Source organism: Bacillus rossius, chromosome 13 (assembly GCF_032445375.1).
Source record: "Bacillus rossius redtenbacheri isolate Brsri chromosome 13, Brsri_v3, whole genome shotgun sequence".
Classification (NCBI taxonomy): Eukaryota; Metazoa; Arthropoda; class Insecta; order Phasmatodea; family Bacillidae; genus Bacillus; species Bacillus rossius.
Window position 1 is genome coordinate 10,547,635 of NC_086340.1, and position 20,113 is coordinate 10,567,747.

At 39.6% G+C, this 20,113-nt stretch overlaps 1 protein-coding gene across 1 annotated transcript in view; it reads left to right on the forward strand.

Annotated features, from left to right (window-relative positions):
• LOC134538240 (tyrosine-protein phosphatase Lar) overlaps nucleotides 1-20,113 on the forward strand; it is a 1,248,834-nt gene that overhangs the window by 680 nt on the left and 1,228,041 nt on the right. The gene's annotated exons all lie outside the window — the stretch shown is intronic.

Genomic DNA, 20,113 nt, shown 5'->3' on the forward strand with positions numbered 1-20,113 from the left:
AAACTTCATGCGGGCAGTGTACGAAGTTAGCTGCATCGCTGCTGGAGAGTTGTATGGTTTATTTCGCGACGACCCCGCACAAGTGAGTCGTTTGACTGGCAGAGGCGTTTCCAATAATCTTGTTTGGCTTCGAAGAATATTTTGTCGAACACCCAGTCACCCACGCACGCACGCACACGCACACACACACATTTGCTGCGACGTCAAGGCCTAGCCCTTACAGACTCGATTACTAGAGACGCAAAATTATTTGTAAAGTCACATGATTACGTGTAAATAACATTTATTGATATGTATATTTATTTAATGGTCATTCAGTGTTAGTGTGTATTATACTGTTATTAGAAGTTATTTTTAAAATATTTTAGGCGATTGCAGACTTAGGGTACAGACACGAGATATTTATTGTAATATCGTTAATATTTATCTAGGTAAGTAGGCAATACGAGAATTGCGCAATTGCCGGAAGTTTAGACTAAGCGACCTATATTTGGATTCAGCGAGTAATGGTTCTTTGCCAGCTGCAATTTTGTGTCAGTTTTCAATTCGTCAGTTTAATTAGTTAAAATTTGATTATTTAAAATGAGATTTAGTCTTAATGCTCACTTATAAATTTCATCTATTTCACTCCGTATTTGTTTGGTTAAAATCTGTCAACATATTGAAACAAACCGCAAACTCACTAGGGACGGATAGGGAACAGCGGAAGTTGGCAGTTCTGGAAAGAAAACACTGTTGAGTTTTCTTATCTGGATCGCTCCTAGCTGTTGGTGAGTTTTCTGTGCTATCCCAAAAGTCTTGTGGGGGGGGGGGGGGGGAGGGGGGTGGAAGTGTTTGCAAGCTAATCACCGTCTTCTAGCGACAGCTTAACACCGTATTTATGTTACCTTATTTCTTCCCATTTTATTGAAATAAAATTTTCTTCATGATACTCCTTCAAAGATCGATTATATAAAATAGGTATATTCTTTACTAAACATACTAATCGATTTGAATCCAGCTCCACTTTACAAGTGAATATTAACTCAATTAATAGTAACGATGTAAAATGTGTTTAACTAGTCTGCTATCAACACTCTGCCATAGAGTAAATAAGAGTAGTACGCACACCGCGACATGTTTTTTTAAATAAAAAAAAATTATACTCCCGCATGCGCAGAACACTGCAGTCGTCAGACAGTCTGCTCGCGACGAAGTTGGAGCAGAGTCATTCGATGTTGTCGTCTCGTGTCTGATCGCGACAGTTTTTGTGGCGTGTCGTGGCCGCGTCTGATCCTGAGTGCAATGCTTGTGTGTAAATACATGGGCGGTAACTACTGTCAGACATGTCGCGTCGCGTCGCGTCGCGTCGTGCCTTATCCTGTGTGTGTGCGGCCCAAGGCCTCGGCCAGGTTGGCGCGCGAGCGATGCTCTTAGCGACGCGAGCGACGGATGAGCGCACAACTAAAGCATTTACTGTCGTCAGTTTTGCACGATTGGCGTCGAAGAGACGTCGTTTATTTTTTAACGACGGTGATAAGTGTGTGTCGTTAAGAAGGAAGCAATTTGCTTCCATCCCATCAGCAGAATAAAACAAACGTTTGGAGGATCTTGCCTTCCATATCCAGTCGTGAGATTTAAGTTTGAATAATACCTATTATTGTAGTAAAAATTTGGTTGTCTGTAAAGTCGGTTTACGGACGATAGTTTAACGTGACAACGTCATAACAAAACATTGATGAAATGATTGCATAAATTTATGTAAAAAAATTGAATCATTTTTTTTATTTTAATAATAAAATAATAAATACTTGAAATTATACTAGTAATCAGATTTTTAAAATGCAAGAATAATTAACCTTTATTGCCGAAATTGTTGTTGTAATAAGCAATGAAAACCACATTAACTTTTAACTTCACTTTATAAACAGTCGACGGAACAGTTCACGTGTATCTATCATCAATTATATGAATGAATCACCATAATTTTTTAGTCAATTGTATCATAACCTATTATTACTGCACTCGCCGACAGCGTAATGGAACACAGCGTAACGGAACAATGAGTGTAACGGAACAATGAGTGTAACGGAACAATGAGTGTAACGGGACACGTCGTAACGGGACATTTCTTAGTGCGTGCAGCCGGCGTTCATAGATTTATTAGACGTTGTCACGTCAAAAAACAAACAAGTTTCTATCAGTTACACACTAAAAAGTTGAAGAGTTTCAATTTCTACCTCCTGGAATCCATCATTCGATCAGTTCGATGGTGCCAAAGTATTGTATTGTGATCCGGATTACATATATACTTGCAAAGTTTCAAAACGATACGACAGTTAGAAGTAAGTTAAAATCGACTTCCCTGATTCGTTTATATAGTTAGTTACAAGTGAAGCTAATGAAAGTCTGTTAAAAAGACAGATTGTATCATAAGATTAAAAAATTAGCTTTAGGTTACAGAATATATCTTCCAATATGGTGTTCAACTGTTCAGTTCTCAGCCCTTTTGTGACTTATTTCCTGGCAGTCATTCCAACTGTATTAAATGAATATTTTTAAGAATGTTTCAATACGTAACAATCAAAATATACCTACTATATTATTATAATTTTTAATTTTTAAAATATTTTCAGTTTTTTTCCTCGTAATTCATTATGAGAAGTTGCAACTAAAACTGTATAACAATTGATCTTATTAGGCTTACTGAATGAAGCTCAAGATCATTGTGTAGGGAGTAATTTGACGTATGCCACCCGTTATTTAGCTACAGGTTTAGAAATACCAGATGCACAGAGCGATTAGATATTCCGTTGGCATGTGCAATAAAATTTGGTTCAAGTGCCCCCCCCCCCCTATTTTAAGTCATAGAATAGCCAGGGCCAGTTGTTTTACTGGACTTCTGTAACGGAACAAGAGAAGAGTTTCATTTGTTTCCGTGCTCCAGTCTCTTTTTTTTTTTTTTTTTTTTTTTTTACGGTTACGTTTGACATTAACTTGTCATGAGGTGACTTGTTTGAAGAACAAAAAAAAAAAGTTTTCAATCAAGCCTAGGAAACGAGAAAATGGTTATTTACATTACGAAGCAAATTAATCCATCAGTTAGAAAACGTTTTATCCCTTAAACAACACAAAAAAACATACGGAACAGAATCCAGTGTCATCACCTGATGTCAAATGTTGACAGTACAGGCGGACGTGATAGGCTGACGACGGCGAGACAGTTGCAAGTTAGGCTTGGAACAGGCGTGACGAGGCAAGCTCGCACATGAAGTGTCTCTCTGCAAGCGACGAGTCACCAGGTCGTGTTCTTACCTTTCGTTCGACGGGAGTGGTTTGTTGTGGTTTGTTGTGTTTGTTGATTGTTGCGTTGTTGTGGCGGCGCGACTCGTTACTTTCCCAGCGGCCCCTGCGGCCCAGCCTAGCGAGGGCGTCATGCGCGAGTGGCCGTTGCCGGGCAACGAGACCCTCCCCTCCCCATTCCCCCTACACCCTCCCTTCACCCTCCCTTCACCCCCTCCCCCACCCGGACACCCTCCGACGCAGCCGGACACGTTGGGACCGGTCCACGAAGGGTCGTTGCCACAACGCCGAACATACCACAACGCCGAACGTACAATAACGCCGAAAACCATAACGCCGAATGCCAAATTGACTACAAACGCCTACAGCTAGAAAACTGCTGTGTACCACAACGCCGAATTACCACAACGCCGAAATACATTAACGCCGAAAAATGCCATTGCAGGACTGCCACAAAGCTTAGGTTAGGTAAGGTTAGGTTAGGTTAGGCTAGGTTAGGTCAGGTTGTGGTATTTCGGCGTTGAGATAAATTTTTTTAAGAAACACACACAAATTCATTCAGTTTTTATTTCGGCGTTGTGGTACACAGCAGATTTCTAGCTGTCGGCGTTGTGGTCAATTTTGACATTGGGCGTTATGGTATTTCGGCGTTGTGGTAACGACCCGGGCGTAAAGAGCTCGGCTACCAACTTGCACTTTCACTCACGCACGCACTCACTTTCTTGTACTTCCTCTCTCCTAATGTTTCAGCAAGTGAATGCAGAGGCCATATTTATCTCACGAAATTAAGAAAAAAAAAAACTCGATATTCTCTTACAAAAATTACTAAAAGAGGAACTAACTGAATATCGTTCAAGTTTTGTTTTTTCTTTTCATGAATTCAATATTTATCGAACTTCAAATTTACGTTATTTTTTTGGTTGGGTTTACAGTTATGATTATTATTGTTACGGGTATAAGGTGGGGAGAATACTGGGTTCGTAAGGTATAGCCCAATTAATTGGTTCAGTTTTATTTATTACTACTGTATACACCATAAATTTAATTACTGCACTCAAGATTTCTGTCCACAACAATCACTCCTACACTGAGCATTGAAACATTAACACTTACCACTGGAGCTTGGCTCGACAGTGGCTCGCTCTTCTGTCCGCCTCTGTCCGCTTCCTTCGCACACTCACCCACACTGTATCTCAGTACAGTCCTCAACTATCGCTTGTCGCACCCGACTGGCTCGCCAGGCCTTCTCTCAGGTATCGCCTCCCGATAGGCCCTGCCACTTGCCCTCTTCACCTCTCGCTGATCGCCCGGGTGTCGCCGGTATCACTACCCGAGGGAGATACTCTCTCCTCTGCTCCGCTATTCGCTCTTTGCTCGTATCTCTCGCGGAGGCCGGCGTCACTGCTTTTATACTCCCGGCAGACCTTCTGGAACCGACTGGGTGGAGGGGGGGTTGGAAGTGTCGTGTCATCTTGGGCCGACCCGACGCCCGAAAAGTCCAGAAAGACGGTGTTAAAATTTCGCCACTCCGCGCGGCGGCCTCGGGAAACCCGCAGAATTCCCAGGGCCGCTAAAAGGGTCATTGGCAATGGCCAGAGGCGGGACTGTGCGCGGGGAGCGGAGGGTGTTAGCGAGGACCCTTGTAATCCGGCCAGGCACGCGTGGCATGCCTTACGTCAGTGGACGGCGCGTGACGTCAGAGGCCGTGCGGGGCTGAACCTGGCGCGCATCGCAGCCCTGTCTGCCTTCGTAACACTATTTATGTACATTTAAACTCCTATACTTAAATAGTGATACATGCATATTTATTATCATGCTGATTGTTTTCTAGGTTATGAATGACAGTAGGTCCTCCAACCTTATTAAAAATTATATTATTTGATGAGAAAATGTTATATATTAGAGGAATAATCATTAGTCATGTAATTGTTACCCGTATGAATGGTTGGACGAGGTAATAACAGTCAGTTCTTATTTTAGATTTTATATTAATATGATGAATTTTTTTTAAAGGGACGGGACCTTGTCAATTTTTATGTTTTTTTTTTAATTTTCTTTCTCAAATAAATTTATTGACAGGCTATATAAACGCATTTGATATCAGAGTAACACTATTGTTACAATTACTGTTTAGCACAACCTTCATTGACAATTAAACAATTAAACGTTTGCGTGAATGCGTCACAGACAGCTACGTGAGTACGCTAAGTGGACGTAGCGAGCGGGTGGCCTTAGATGCGGGAATTACTCACGAGTGCAATGACATTGAAGTAACTGAAGGTAACACCCTTGTTTACTATACATTTCCCTTGCGTTGTTTTTGCCGAAAATTATACACTTTTTAACTACAGCGACAAGTTTCCCAGTGTTTGTAGAACTTGGTTCGATTAATACTATCCAGACGTTGAGTGTTTAGCTAATATCTCTATTATTTGCAATAAAGGCGTATATATATAAGCCGTGAGAATAACTTTAAACTGTAAAATGTTTTCAACTTATTTCTTCGTGATGGACCTGCGGCAGGAGTTGTCGGTTGAATCGGGACTCGCCCTGCGCGTAGTTTGAAAACATTCTGCTGAGCGGGGCGTAACAGGTGCTCTGAATTTCAGCACCTCGCGCCCCAGCGCTGTTTCTCAAACAAGCCGCGAACAGAAATTAGCATAAAAGTCTGGCCTCGAGGGCGGAAGTTTACGCGCCAAGGCCATATTCCGTGCGTTCGCTTGCCTGCGAGCACAGCCGGCCCTGCAGGGGAACCCCCTTCCCCTCCTGCCGTTTCCCTACCCCCTCACCCTTCCACGTCACCCAGCGAGCGCACCCGTAGGCCGCACGACGCGCTTCGTGCGCCACCCGCGTATTCCGTAACTCCGCACGAGAGCGCATTACGCGTCAATCAAGTCCCTACATGTACCTACTCAGTGTTGAGAACAGGACTAAAAAAAAAAAAAAAAAAAAAAAACTATAACTGAGCTCAACTATAAAACTACTTTTTTTTAAAAATGTATTTGAGTACACAATTATCCTTTTATATATCTGTGCCTGTTGCGTAAAGAGGGTTAAGTCAAAAATGGTTAAAAAATGAGTTATTATCACAGGCAAGTTTGCAAAATTGACAAGGGAAATTAGAGACATTATTTTAAAACAATTAATGAGTTTCCAATGTTCTAAAGCAGTTAATAAAGTTAAAAAAATAAATACTTTAAGAAACCTGATAATTTGCAATCGCGATTTTCTCAAAACTAATATTTTACGCAACAAGCACTGATATACACTTAATAAAACCCTGATACTGACTGACAGTCAAGGCACAGCTTAAACCGGTGGGTATAGAAGTATGAACATTTTGCACAGGAGTTCCTTATATAACGTAGGTGAAAACTAAGAAAGTATTTTGGAAAATTCCATCCCTTAGGGGGTGAAAAGGCGTGGTAAAAGTTTGTCTGAAGTGAAATACCAGTTGAATGACCCACTCATGACGAATTCTCCGGAGATATGAGACATACAGGCTTGACATTTTGCCCGTGCATTCCTTTTGCTACGAAGACATCCGCCAAGGAAGAGTTTAACGGATATAAGCTCCAAACGAGGGTTGCGGGGCGTTAAAGATAAGTAATTATTCTATTTGTAAACGATGTTGCTTTGTTGGTGCTTTCTTTGTCTCCATGGCAACGGCTATCGCATTGTTGACGCCTTATGCGTATCCTGGCGACGTCTTTTACATTTTAATTCTTTACCCATTTTCAGATTTTAATCAGCTACTAAGGCGGGATACGGGGTCGTTAAAGATTGAAATTTTCCCGTCTTTCAGTATAGGCCTATGTCCTAAAGATTTTAAATGCAGCAGTGGTAATCCCTTTATCACATATAGCTACATTAAATGAGGACAAGGTTATACAGAGAATCAGCTCCCAGGGAGGGTTTCGGAGGTGGGGGGTTAAAATAAAAAATTTCACGTATTTCAACAATAAGTTATAGAAAATTTTGCGGGGTGTCAAAGATCAAAATTTCCCGTTCTTCAAAAAATATATTTTACCGCAGACTTGAAAATATGCAGTTGTGTACCTTATGTATATTACGTAGCCAGCATCAACTGTGAAATAAGTTTTTCGAAAATCAGCTCCCATGAGCACGAGCAACTTCGGGTAATTAAGCTAGTATATATGTATATATCACATAGCTACATTCATAGAAATAATCGCTCAGTTAATTTTGAAATGACGCCTTACTTCAGGAAGTATGAAACTTTTGTAAATCTTTTGTTTGAACTATTTACTTGTGCTGTGTATTCATTTATACATAAGTTGACCTTATTGAGATTAATCCTGATCTTTCTGATTTTTATAGCATTAAAAAAATTATAGTGTAAAGAGTTGGCAGCGACACACGAGGGAAATTTCGTGAACGCGTGCACAGAACTATTTTTCTCGCGCGGAGGGAAGTGCTAGTGCGGACGATAGTAAGCAGGTCATGGGTGAAAGTAGTTCCGCTGAGTGGGCAGAGAGTTGGGTAAGAGACACGGCGCGTTCAATGTGCGCGGAGGAAAGATTATCAGGGGTGAATGTTGAAAATGGCGGCTTATTGGAACTTAATGGGATAAATCAATAAAATAAATTTTATCGGTATCAAGGCTCCGTAAAATTATTATTTTTTTTTCTTGCTGAAGGGAGCATTACAAACTTTTATGGTTTCCTTTTTTTTATTATTATTGTGGAGGTTGTTAAGTCACGGCTTCTTGAAATTAAGGCGACTATTAACTGAAGTGAAATTCTAGTTAGTTTAGCTACACTAAAAAAAATTGGTTGTCTGTAAAGTCGGTTTACGGATGATAGTTTAACGTGACAACGTCATAACAAAACATTGATGAAATTATTGCATACTTTTATGAATAAAATTGAATCATTTTTATTTTAATAATAAAATAATAAATACTTGAAATTATACTAGTAATCAGATTTTTAAAATGCAAGAATAATTAACCTTTATTGCCGAAATTGTTGTTGTAATAAGCAATGAAAACCACATTATCTTTTCGTTTAAATATAATTATGAACAAGTTTTCATATAAATAAACTGTAATCAAATATCTAACATAACCTATTATTACTGCACTCGCAGACAGATGCTACTTTTTTTAATAATAAACAGAGGTGCCCTCCCCCCCAAACACTATGACTCACCCCCCCCCCTAACCTAATGATGCGCCCCCACCCCCCGAAATTTTTTATGCCATTTTCTCAATGATTAACTCAATTATTTTATAATATTATACTTTTTTAGTATTATATTTTATTACATTTTGCATTAATTTAAACTGATTTTCTAATAATAATTTTGGTCATATCAGGTAATATTTCCATCCTGAAACGACCGATGCCAAACTGCTTTTGTTGAGGAAAGTGCTGGGGTTGCCAATTTGATTTACAAGATCCCTTTCAATTATCAAAGCACCAGAAACGTATTTTCACATTAGAAGCTATAATTATGTAAATAATATATACATTTTTCTCGTCTTTTAACCACCCCCCCCCCCCCTGAAATTTTAATGACGCAGTCTGCGTCGTTACCCCTTCTTGTGGGCACCCCTGTAATAAAAGAATAAATACAGTGTAACGGGACAATGTGCGTAACGGTACACAGCAAAACGGAACAATGTGCGTAACGGGACGCTTTTTCGTGCGTGCAGCCGGCGTTCATCGATTTATTAGACGTTGTCACGTCAAAAACACATAAATTACAATTTAAAGAAATATTTTACTTGTTATAAATGCAGTTGACCTAACCTAACCAACCTTTCAACTAGATGCTATTCGATTTATTTTCCGGAGGTCACGACTTTACGAACTCAACATTGTAAAAAACAAACACTTGTAATATTTCAGCAAACGACGTGGGAAGAATCGCAATGGCTTAAGGACGCTACACACGCAAGAAGACTACGGTCGTTTACAAAACATGCACGTAGCAAGACATCACAAACCCTTCGACTTCAAACTCTTAAACTTCAGAAACATTTGTCTTTATCGCACTTATTTTCATAATTAATGTTATTCGCGCATATTTGTTAATAAAATGATTTTAAAAAAGTCATTTTCAGTCATTCCACTGTGCGATAGTTTAATATGCGAAAATGTGATGCGTGTGATAAAAATAAAATCGGAGCCTTCTTTACACATGTTTCCGTTACACTTCACTTAAAATATAGAAGGCCGAAAAATCAATCCTAAACTTAAGAGACTGAAATTTTGCCGGTGCTTGCGTTGCGTTTTTTGCGTCATGCGTGATTTATAAACAGATATTTGAAAACTATATATATTTTTTTACTTTTTCCTTGCGTTTCTTGCGTAGTTTATAAAAACTCGGCCTTAAGGGTGTACGTCACGTTCCAGGTAATTATTTTATATTTACGTTACACACGGTTAAACTTGCCGACGTATAAAATTGGCTGGCAAAGTTACATTTTTGACGTGGATAAGGATAATGAAATGAATAAGGATAAGGATAAGGAGAATGAAATGGAATATAAAATTGGTTCTTTATAAGTTTAAAGGCAATGTTGATAGCAACTGATTGGTGTGGTTTAAAATTTCTTCCAGAAAAAATGCATTTAGTTTTATTGAGCCTTTTTTAAATCATCCTAATTTTTAATGATTATAAAAGAGTAAATAAAATTAAATACATTTTTCCGAAAGTAATTTAAATCATATCACGCAGTAGTCACCAGCATTGCTTTTAAACTCAACTTTCAGTTATTTATTCAATTTGGTTCTCCTTAACCATACTGCACAAAAAAGGCTAAAAAATTAAAATTTGCCAGGTAATAATGCAAAAAGTATGGGCTATATATATCAGGTGCGCAACAACAAGGGGGTGGGGGCAAGGGTATTTTGCACCCCCCCTCCCTCTGAAACCTAGAAGTGGGGGCAAACGGGGGCAAAGAAAGTGCTGTGTAATCAATTTTTAGATAATAAAACTGCTTAAATAGCACCATTTTCCACCTTGAAATACAAATTTTCCCGGGCGAGGGCCCCCGGACCCCCCGCTTCAATAGGGGGGGATCGACGATTCTTTATAAAAAGGTATATTCCCCCTCCCCCTTTGGAAATTTAGTTGTTGCGCCCCTGATATATATATATATATATATATATATATATATATATATATATATATATATATATATATATATATATATATATTCATTTTGTTGAAGTTCGGCCACCAAAAAGTCTAAAAGTTTAACCGTGTTAAACGTAAAAAATAAATATACTAACCTGCATGGGACATACACCCTCAGTTCAAGTGTTTATCTAGTTGACGTGAGGAAGTAGACTACATAAGTTTGCTTCAGTTCGTCAACTATAGTGACGATGAAAAAACAAAATTGGTTGTCTGTAAAGTCGGTTTACGGACGATAGTTTAACGTGACAACGTCATAACAAAACATTGATGTAATGATTGCATACTTTTAAGAATAAAATTAAATCATTTTTATTTTGATAATAAAAAAATAAATACATTAAATTATACTAGTAATCAGAATTTTTAAAATGCAAGAATAATTAACCTTTATTGCCGAAATTGTTGTTGTAATAAGCAATGAAAACCACATTAACTTTTCACTTCACTTTATAAACAGTCGACGAAACAGTTCACGTGTAGATGACTTGTTATTAATTTTAAAAACTGGCGTTTAGCTATAAAGTTTAAATATAATTATGAACACGTTTTTCATATAAATAAACTGTAATCAAATATCTATCATCAATTATATGAATCACCATAATTTTTTAGTCAATTGTAACATAACCTATTGTTACTGCACTCGCCGACAGCGTAACGGAACAATGAGCGTAACGGAACAATGTGCGTAACGGAAACACTTTTTCGTGCGTGCAGCTGGCGTTCATCGATTTATTAGACGTAGTCACGTCAAAACAATTGTGTTAGTAGGCCTATTTACTTCGAAGTTCGCAACACGTATGAAATGAGTTCCGTTTTCCTCTCGCGCGCGGTAACGGAACGGCCTTCGCGCGAGGAACGGAACGCCCGCGCGAGGGGACCCGAGTGATAAATAACCGACGTCACGCTTAAAGCGCGCGTTTGAATGCAAGGCGCGGGGCCCCGGGACGGGCGTAACTAACGAGGCCGAGTGTCGCTGGCGCGGGCGCTTCATTGGCAAACATGGCGCGCGCTCGCTATTACACCGTCTTCCCCCGGGCGCGGAGGTTGGCAAGCCTGCGCATATCAATACATAGCAGGCGGGCGCGGCTTTCGTTACCCGCCGAGGATTGGCCTCCCTGTTTCCGGCAGCTGCGGCGCTTCCTAGCGGCGGTGCTCGGAACCAGCGCCTGACGCGCGCGCCTCTCTCGCGAGATCTGGCCGGCAGCCTGGGCGGGAAACGACGAAAGTCGCCCCCCCCCCCCCCCCCCAAAAAAAAAAAAAAACCAGCAACAACCCAAATACTAATGCGGACAGCAATGTCCAAGTTCCCGCCCATTGCTTGGTAGTTTATTTCTACTCTGTCCCAACTCTTCTTCGTGTACCATCCCTTCTGTTTCCCGTAACCAACCTGCTTGCACTGCAAGCTATGGCTTGATATAAAGAGGGGAAGCCTTCTTTTCACAGACGAGAGAGCCACACCCGAAGTTCCCCGAAGCTAACTAGCTAGCTTTTTTTTTCCTTACCACAACAGGTGTATTTATTTGGGGGAAACCGTTTACATGATTTCACAGTATCTTTAATGTAGCTATCCTAACCAAATCAACCGTCCTCAATGATTTGAAGTATTTATAATGTAGCTAACCTAACCTAATTGACCATTAGTTATCATGAGTTGTATATTTATTTATAATGAACAAAAAAAAAATGAAACCCGAAGATGCACGATCGGGCGTTTGGCTCTCTCGTCTGTGAAAAGAAGGCTTCCCTATACATAGAGGAAAAAAAATACAAGATGGCGGGGATGAATCTTCAGTTCAGAACCAAACTGATAAGTCGCAATTGGGCAGCATTTTCACGAGAATAATATAATAATAATATGTTAACGAGACATTCAGTACTCTTCCGCACTGAATATAGCTGTGATTGGTGGTTTAGCAATCGACACGTACATACATAAAATAAACCCACCCAATCATGACACACAAACGATGCTACATTGTTTTTAACTTTCAGCTAGTCTCAGAATATTTTCGCGAAATATGCATGCCCCTAGCAATGACGCATATAAAAAAAAAATTGGTTGTCTGAAAAGTCGGTTTACGGTCGATCGTTTAACGTGACGTCATAACAAAACATTGATGAAATGATTGCATACTTTTATGAATAAAATTGAATCATTTTGATTGAATTATCACTATTTTGTATTGATACAAAGAAGGAGTAAAATGAAATCTACAATTTAATTGATAAATTCACTTTTATTTGCACTCATTAATTCAAATATGTTTATTACTTTAACGAAGAGATTATTTTAACTATAACTTTTATACATGTTTGCTATTTAACTTCTTTCAATCTGTGTTATTCTGTTAAGGATAGGACGATGATAGGAAAAGTAGGAAACGAATGGGAGTGTTTCAAGTTTAATGTGCCTCGAGAAAGTCAAATCGATGGTTGTTCCAATCGAGTGGAAGAGAGATAGATGCGGCGCAAGCGTACAATGAGCGTAACGGGACACATTTTCGTGCGTGCAGCCAGCGTTCATCGATTTATTAGACGTTGTCACGTCAAAAAATAAATTATTTAATCTTCCCATTGCTGGAATCGTTCAAAGAACATGTTTTCCAACGGAGTAAAAGTTGGCCGTATGTTCCGCCCGGGGCTCGTGTGGCTTCGAGGTGCGGGAATAAACCACGTGATCAGTTCGCAGTTCGCCAGAGAACAACCGACCGAACAACGAACCTCGGACCTGCGTTATTTGCGCTTTGGGGGGAAACCTTTACCCAAGTATTATTTTTGACGTGACATCGTCTAATAAATCGATGAACGCCGGCTGCACGCCACGAAAAAGTGTCCCGTTACGCACATTGTCCCGTTACGCTGTGTCCCGTTACGCACATTGTACGCTTGCGCAGCATCTATCTCTCTTCCGCTCGATTGGAACGACCATCGATTTGACTTTTTTCGAGGCATATTAAACTTGAAACACTCCCATTCGTTCCCTACTTTTCCTATCATCGTCCCATCCTCAACAGAATAACACAGATTGGAACAAGTTAAATAGCAAACATGTATAAAAGTTATAGTTAAAATAATCTCTTCGTTAAAGTAATAAACATATTTGAATTAATGAGTGCAAAAAAGTAAATGTATCAATTAAATTGTAGATTTCATTTCACTCCTTCTTTGTATCCATACAAAGTAGTGATAATTCAATAAAAATGATTCAATTTTATTCATAAAAGTATGCAATCATTTCATCAATGTTCTGTTATGACGTCACGTTAAACTATCGTCCGTAAACCGACTTTACAGACAACCAATTTTTTTTAATATAACAATAAAACATTGCAAATTTGTCTACCAAATTTATATGGTAATTTATTTATATACAAAAACGTTTTTGGAAACAATATCAAACAATTTCTTGTTGAGCTTACGAACATGGGCACATAATTTAATACTTTATGTTTTGCACAAGAAAACGTATTTTTTTTAATGGAAAAAAAATATTCAAAAATAAGACTTTATTTTAGTTTTACTATGGTTATTAATATGCACAGATAACACTGGAAATATTCTTTGGGAACGGTATTACAAAATAACTTCAACCAACGTAGGTACTGGGACAACAGCACACATCATGATTTCCCGGGCAAGAATATTTATAACTTTAGCATTAGATAGATTAAAAAAGGCCTTTTTTATAATATGCATATAATATATCATACTTCAAGTAGCTCATGTGTATCTTATATGCTAATTTTTTTTGTTATTTTCATATTTGTACTGATACGTTAGTTCAGTTTTTATTTAAATGTATTTGTGACAAAAATTTTGGTATATCTAGGCTGTAACATTTATCAGGTTTTATTTTGCATGTACCTAGTTAGTAAAGACGTATGTGGTTGAGTGTAAGACAAGGTGGCACGCATTAACTTCGCCACTTAAAATAAGGCGAGAAATAAATAAATTTATTAAACCCAGTGTTACTGAAATCAAATGTGTGTGTGTGTGTGTGTGTGTCGCGATGCAGTTGCTTTAACGTAAAACGGGTAAAATTCAAAGAGAAAATATCTGTAGTTTTTCGATGTAGGTTCAGTTCGGTTCGCGGGAGGTGGGAATGGTCGGCTGCCCGAGCAACAGGTAAGAGCGCGCGGCGCCGGCGCAGGTATCGAGCGAGGCGCGCAGAAGACGGCTGTTGCAGGCGCGAACCCGCGGGGGTCCCTAGGGGGGTGGTGGGGGGAGGACCCCACGAGGGGTTGTCCGACTGCACTCCGGAAGACTCCGGTGTCTCCATGGAGACAGCACTCGCCCTCTTTCCAACCCCCCACCCACCACCCTTTTCCTCCGCTCTCCTCCTGTCCCCGAGGAGGCTGCAAGATTTCCTCACAATCATATCGCGCAGGGAGGAAGTCGCCCCCCCCCCCTTCTCTCTCTCTCGTCGATGACGATGCTGGCTGACTCTTCACCTCCGAGAGAGAATTTCTTCTCTCCGCTGACCCTAGGTTCACGTTCGGGGTCAGCGTCGCCTTTCCCCCATGGGGGTTACACCCCGTCGTCTTGGAATTTTTTTTTACATCTCCTATGCTGTAACTCTAATTTAGAACCATTTATTCCAACAAAAAAAAAATAGTTTGGCTACTGGGTTGTACCTGCGTACTTGGCGAATAATTCACCAACGTTTCGACCGACGTTTACAGTTACAATAGGTTAACTGCTCCCTGATGATGGCGACTGCGATGTCGACCGATAACGTCGGTGAATCATTCGCCGAGGACGCGACTACACCCCAGAAGCCAAGCTACTTTAGACAATAGCCATGAAATCCTGCAAACATTTTTTTTTTTTTTTTTTTTTTTTTTTTTTAGCTGTCAAGGCATGAATCGTATCTCCCAGACCTTCCATACCTCGTCGCCGCCTCGTGTTTACTAACAGGGTGAGCGCCGCGAGGAAATAACTAGTTACTTCACGCCGGCCACTACAACTGACGTGATAATCGCACCCGTTTTCACAAAGTGTCGACTCCAACAAGTGGCCGAAGCTAGGTCCTGTGCCATCCCGAACCAAAACATTTAGCGCGGGTGCTTTACTTCTAAGTGGCAATAAAAGTCTTGAGATCGCAAGATGGCGAGGCCTACTCCCCCTTAAAGGCCCCGCCCACGCGGGCACACGTGAGGCGTGAAGAGCTTCTGAAGAAACATCGACATTTGAGAACTGCTCGAAATATCCGAGTGGCGTCTGTTTACGAAAAAAAAAAAAAAAAAAAACACGTTAGAATACGCCGTAGGGTGGATTAGCAGGTTTAGTTCTCGAGCTTTATTTTCAGAAGAGTGAAAATGGCCAAAACGCGTGTTTTCCGGATAATATCTAGGCATCAAACACGAAAGCACTCAAAGGACTGAAAATTTTATATCATGGACACCGCTCAAATATCGCAGTTGTCCTGTGCACGACGAGAAGACTGCGCGCTGAGAGGCGACATCGCGCTAGAAACACCATTAAGCGCCGCACTTATCATCCCGCCTCGCTAATAAAAATACAGCCACGACTTAAGGCTCAGTTTCTCACGCTAATTTCGGTTATTCCATTTTCTTCTCATTGGCTTTTCCTGTAAATTTATCTAAACAGCGTTCTTGCATTTATGTTTCGCTCCACATTTTCTCAGCAGATGTTTATTAAACATCACATAGTATTTTGCGAATGTTCATAACTATTAACATTTGCGCGACATTTTAAAGTTTGCAATAAATTTTAGTAGATATTTGGTGAGAAAATTTGTGATCCAATAAGAGCTTTCGGGAAAATTTACACGAAAATCTCTTAAACAATACTAATGATAAAATAATGAAACAACTAGAGACTCGGAAATTTCAGAGATTAATTTGATGTCAGTCTAAAATTTAAAGTTAATGTGTACTCTACCCACTCATACTTTCTTATTGGCTGATGCCTCACTGCAGAACCTTCCCTTCTTCCCTTCCCTTCTTCACTCTGCTGGTCGCTGGTGGTTGACTGTGGAACAGTCGTAGAGGGGAGAGTCCAAACATTCGTGATCCGATAACCATAGTGATAGAGAGGCATACATGTTTGCAGTTTACCTTGCTACCAAAAAAATCCCCAAAAATTCCGGGTCCCTAGAGATAACCAATTCGGCGCATGGGACCTAGCCTTAAAGACGTTTCCTTTTAAGGCGTTTTCCTGATATTTCTCGACTAACCGATCGTTTTGCCAAAAATTAACCTGTGCACAAGGTTATCTTGTCTCAAGTCGATTGTTTATACAGGAATTTGATCCATTTTAGTTTAACCCAAGGCAAAAAACACTCAAAGTAATTTTGCTTTTAAAATGTTTTCCTTCCATTATTTCATTTGACTGAAGTTTTTCCTAAAATTAATTTGCATAAACGTTACGCCCGAAGCCATTTTACCTAAAGCCGTTTCACTTGAAAGTATTTTCCTGAAACTATCCTCTTTTACTGGCGTTTTGCCTAAGTCTTTCGCCTGAAGTCACTAAAGGAACTGTAATTCATTAGGATAGAAATCATGTCTGCATCTTAAAATATTCTGTCACAGGCGTAATTTTTGTTCTTCCTCGTCTTTTGAGTTGCAAATTTCGATTTTGTTTGCTTTCGTAAAAAAAGCCCCATACATCATTGGCTGATTTGATATTGCGTGTTCTCAACCCCCCCCCCCCCCCCCCCCAGCGTATTTGTTAATTTTCTATTGTATGTACTGCCACGTTCGTAGTTCGTTTTTAAGCATTGTATGCCGTCGTAAAACATATGAACAAGCTTTAGCATTTTGAATTCAGGTGAAATTATTATCACAAATATACACTTTTCATGAACGAGTCAATGTAAAGTTATTATTATTATTATTTGTTACCAGTAAAGCAGGCCATGATAAATTTTTTTGTTGTTTTTAACCCCTAACACATGACAATCATTCAAATTTATTTTACATACGGGAATTTTATTTTTCATGAGAATCTCCTGGGGCTCATGTTTCCATATTAACGTAAAAAAAAAAAAAAAATGTTCGTTAATGAGTTGCGCCGTGAATCACAAGCGCCAGGCATTTCGCTTTGATGTGTGTTTGTAGCGAGGCACCGCCTGGTGCGCGGGCCCGCCCGCAGACCCGCTGTGTGTTGCGTGTTGCTTCTCGAATACCTGCAGGCGCTTTACCGACTGACTGTCTCCGTCTCTCTCTCTCTCTGTCTCTGTCTATGGCTCGCCGCGCGCCGACAGTGTGGCGGTCTGCGCGGCATCCGAGAGAGACACAGAGAGAGAGGAGAGAGAGAGAGAGGAGAGAGAGAGAGAGAGAGAGAGAGAGAGGAGAGAGATACTTCCACGGGCTCTTTTGAGAGTGACTTGAGGTCAACAGCCAAGGGGGGAGCGCCTCTCTCCGCTCGAAATGCGCTCGCTAGCGCAAGGGTGTGCGCTTGTGCGAGAAGCGGCAACGCACATTCCCCACCTCGCGTTTCATCGGATGTTTTCGCGAATTTCGTCTCCACTTCACCTCATTAAAAAAGAAATAAATCGCAGCTTGGCATCGTGAAAGTAAAATAAAAAGCGAGTCCTAAAGTGAAAAAGGCAGATTAAGTATAAACTGAAGCAAACAAACAAAAATAATATTTTCATTTGGTTGCTAGGAGGAAAATGTGTCTGTAATTAAAATAGAACTTAATATGTATATCAAATAACATTATTAAAAAGAAGAAGTTGTAGTTTAGTAATCATAATTTTAATTATTCAACCAAAGTTTCTTAGCAACACATTTTTTTTCCCCCCAGTAAATAAAAATATTTATTTTCCTGCAAATAAGAAACTGTAAAATTTTAATAATAGCTTCACATGTAGGTTTAAAACTAAAGTGATCACCAGAATGAGTCATTCATGCCCACAGTAATGTAGCATGAAAATACTAGAGAATACTTAACTGTGTTTTTGAAAACAAGAATTTATTTTTATACAAACATGTACCGATTACATTTTTTTTTTAAAAAAGTTCTTGAAATGAAAGTTTAAATAAAAGAATAAACAAGCTAACAATCTTAATTTATGAATCCTTTCAACTTCATACACCTATTAACATTCAGTTTTATACTAAAAAAAACTTAAAATATTATTTTGAAAATCTCTTCTATAATCTATACATGACAATATATAAAAGTCGCTTCTATGTTTTGTGAAGGCCTTGTCACACTTTTATGATAATACTTTTCTCCAGATATGTTCGAAAATGGAGCTGAAATTGGATATTTATATTGATATTGGATTGATATTTGGACGGAAAATGGCTTGCAGTTTTCTCCATCAAGTAAATTTGGCCATATAACGTAAAATATGTTTTAAATCATGCCACGCTACCAAAATTTATTTTTGGTCAAGGCTATTTCAAAGTTTCCAATTTTAATCTGATGTCCGCAATCGTTCGGTTCGTTGACGGAAGGAGTTCACCATAACGCCCGTATACGTAACTTTTTGACAGATGTAAAAACTCGGCCATTTCCACCACACACTAATATTTTATGTTGTGTGTAAATGGAACAGAAATATTCGTGCACCTGTAAAACCACGCATTTTTGTCATTTTACAAAATGAAGTCCACAGCAATACTGGATTTATAATATTATCCTGGCATTTATGCACTTTGTTGTCCCAGTTCCTCCATTAGTTATTCATTTTTGTAAACCGATCCCTGAATAGCTTTCCAGTATTAACTGCGCACTTTAATAAGCATTATAAAACAAAATAAAGTTCAGTTTTTGAATATTCGATTATCTTTACCATAGTTTTTAAAAATTCAGCTTGAATGAAACATCAATTAAAATATATAATAATGCGCCAATATTCGTAAGATATATTCAGTATTATTTCGAGAGAAAAAAAAGTATTTCATAGATACAAAAATAACCGTAGCAAAGTGTTGTTCTAAGCTGCAATATCCTTCTTGTAGTATTACAAACTATTTCTTGACTATTGGTTTCCAAATAAATCTTTTCAAAAGTACAGAATTTGTTTTTCTGTGCTTATTTAACTTTTTTTTTGCACTCCGAGGCATATTTGTTTCCCCCATCGTCACTTTCGATGACACTGATCTGAAGTACCTACTCGGGCAAAGGTTTCCCGAGAGAAGAGCTGCGAAACAAAATCGGCGTTTGTCTCCCACAAGGACGAGATTACTGGCAGGAGAGATGACGCATGCGGCTCTCCAGGCTCCCCTTTGTGTTCCGATTCGAAGAAAGCACGCCCGACCCCTTAGTGCCGGCCGTTATTCATTGTTCAAGCTTGCCCCGAAGATATTTATGGATCCGGGAGGTGGGATGAAAGGGGCTTGCTTTCCGCGTTGCGCTTGTTTCACTGCCAGCGCGTGAAGTCACTATTCGAAGAATACGTCCTTTATAACTACGAGAGTGACTTTCGCTGTTTAAAAACCTTTAAAACTTCCCACTTGTACCATCGTAATAAACTGCTTCCAGCCCGTGGCCAGACCGCCGAGTTTTTCCAAACCCTAGGTTGACTCGCGTGCTGGCCCTTGAAGTGCGCTGGGATTGGTCGCGATACAGCCGTGTGGGGGGCGGGGGGGGGGGGAGGATGGGGTTTTGTGGCTAGGGTGACCGGGAAATGGGGATTCGCGCTCTGGCGAATTTTTATGATGGTAACGGTTGTTTT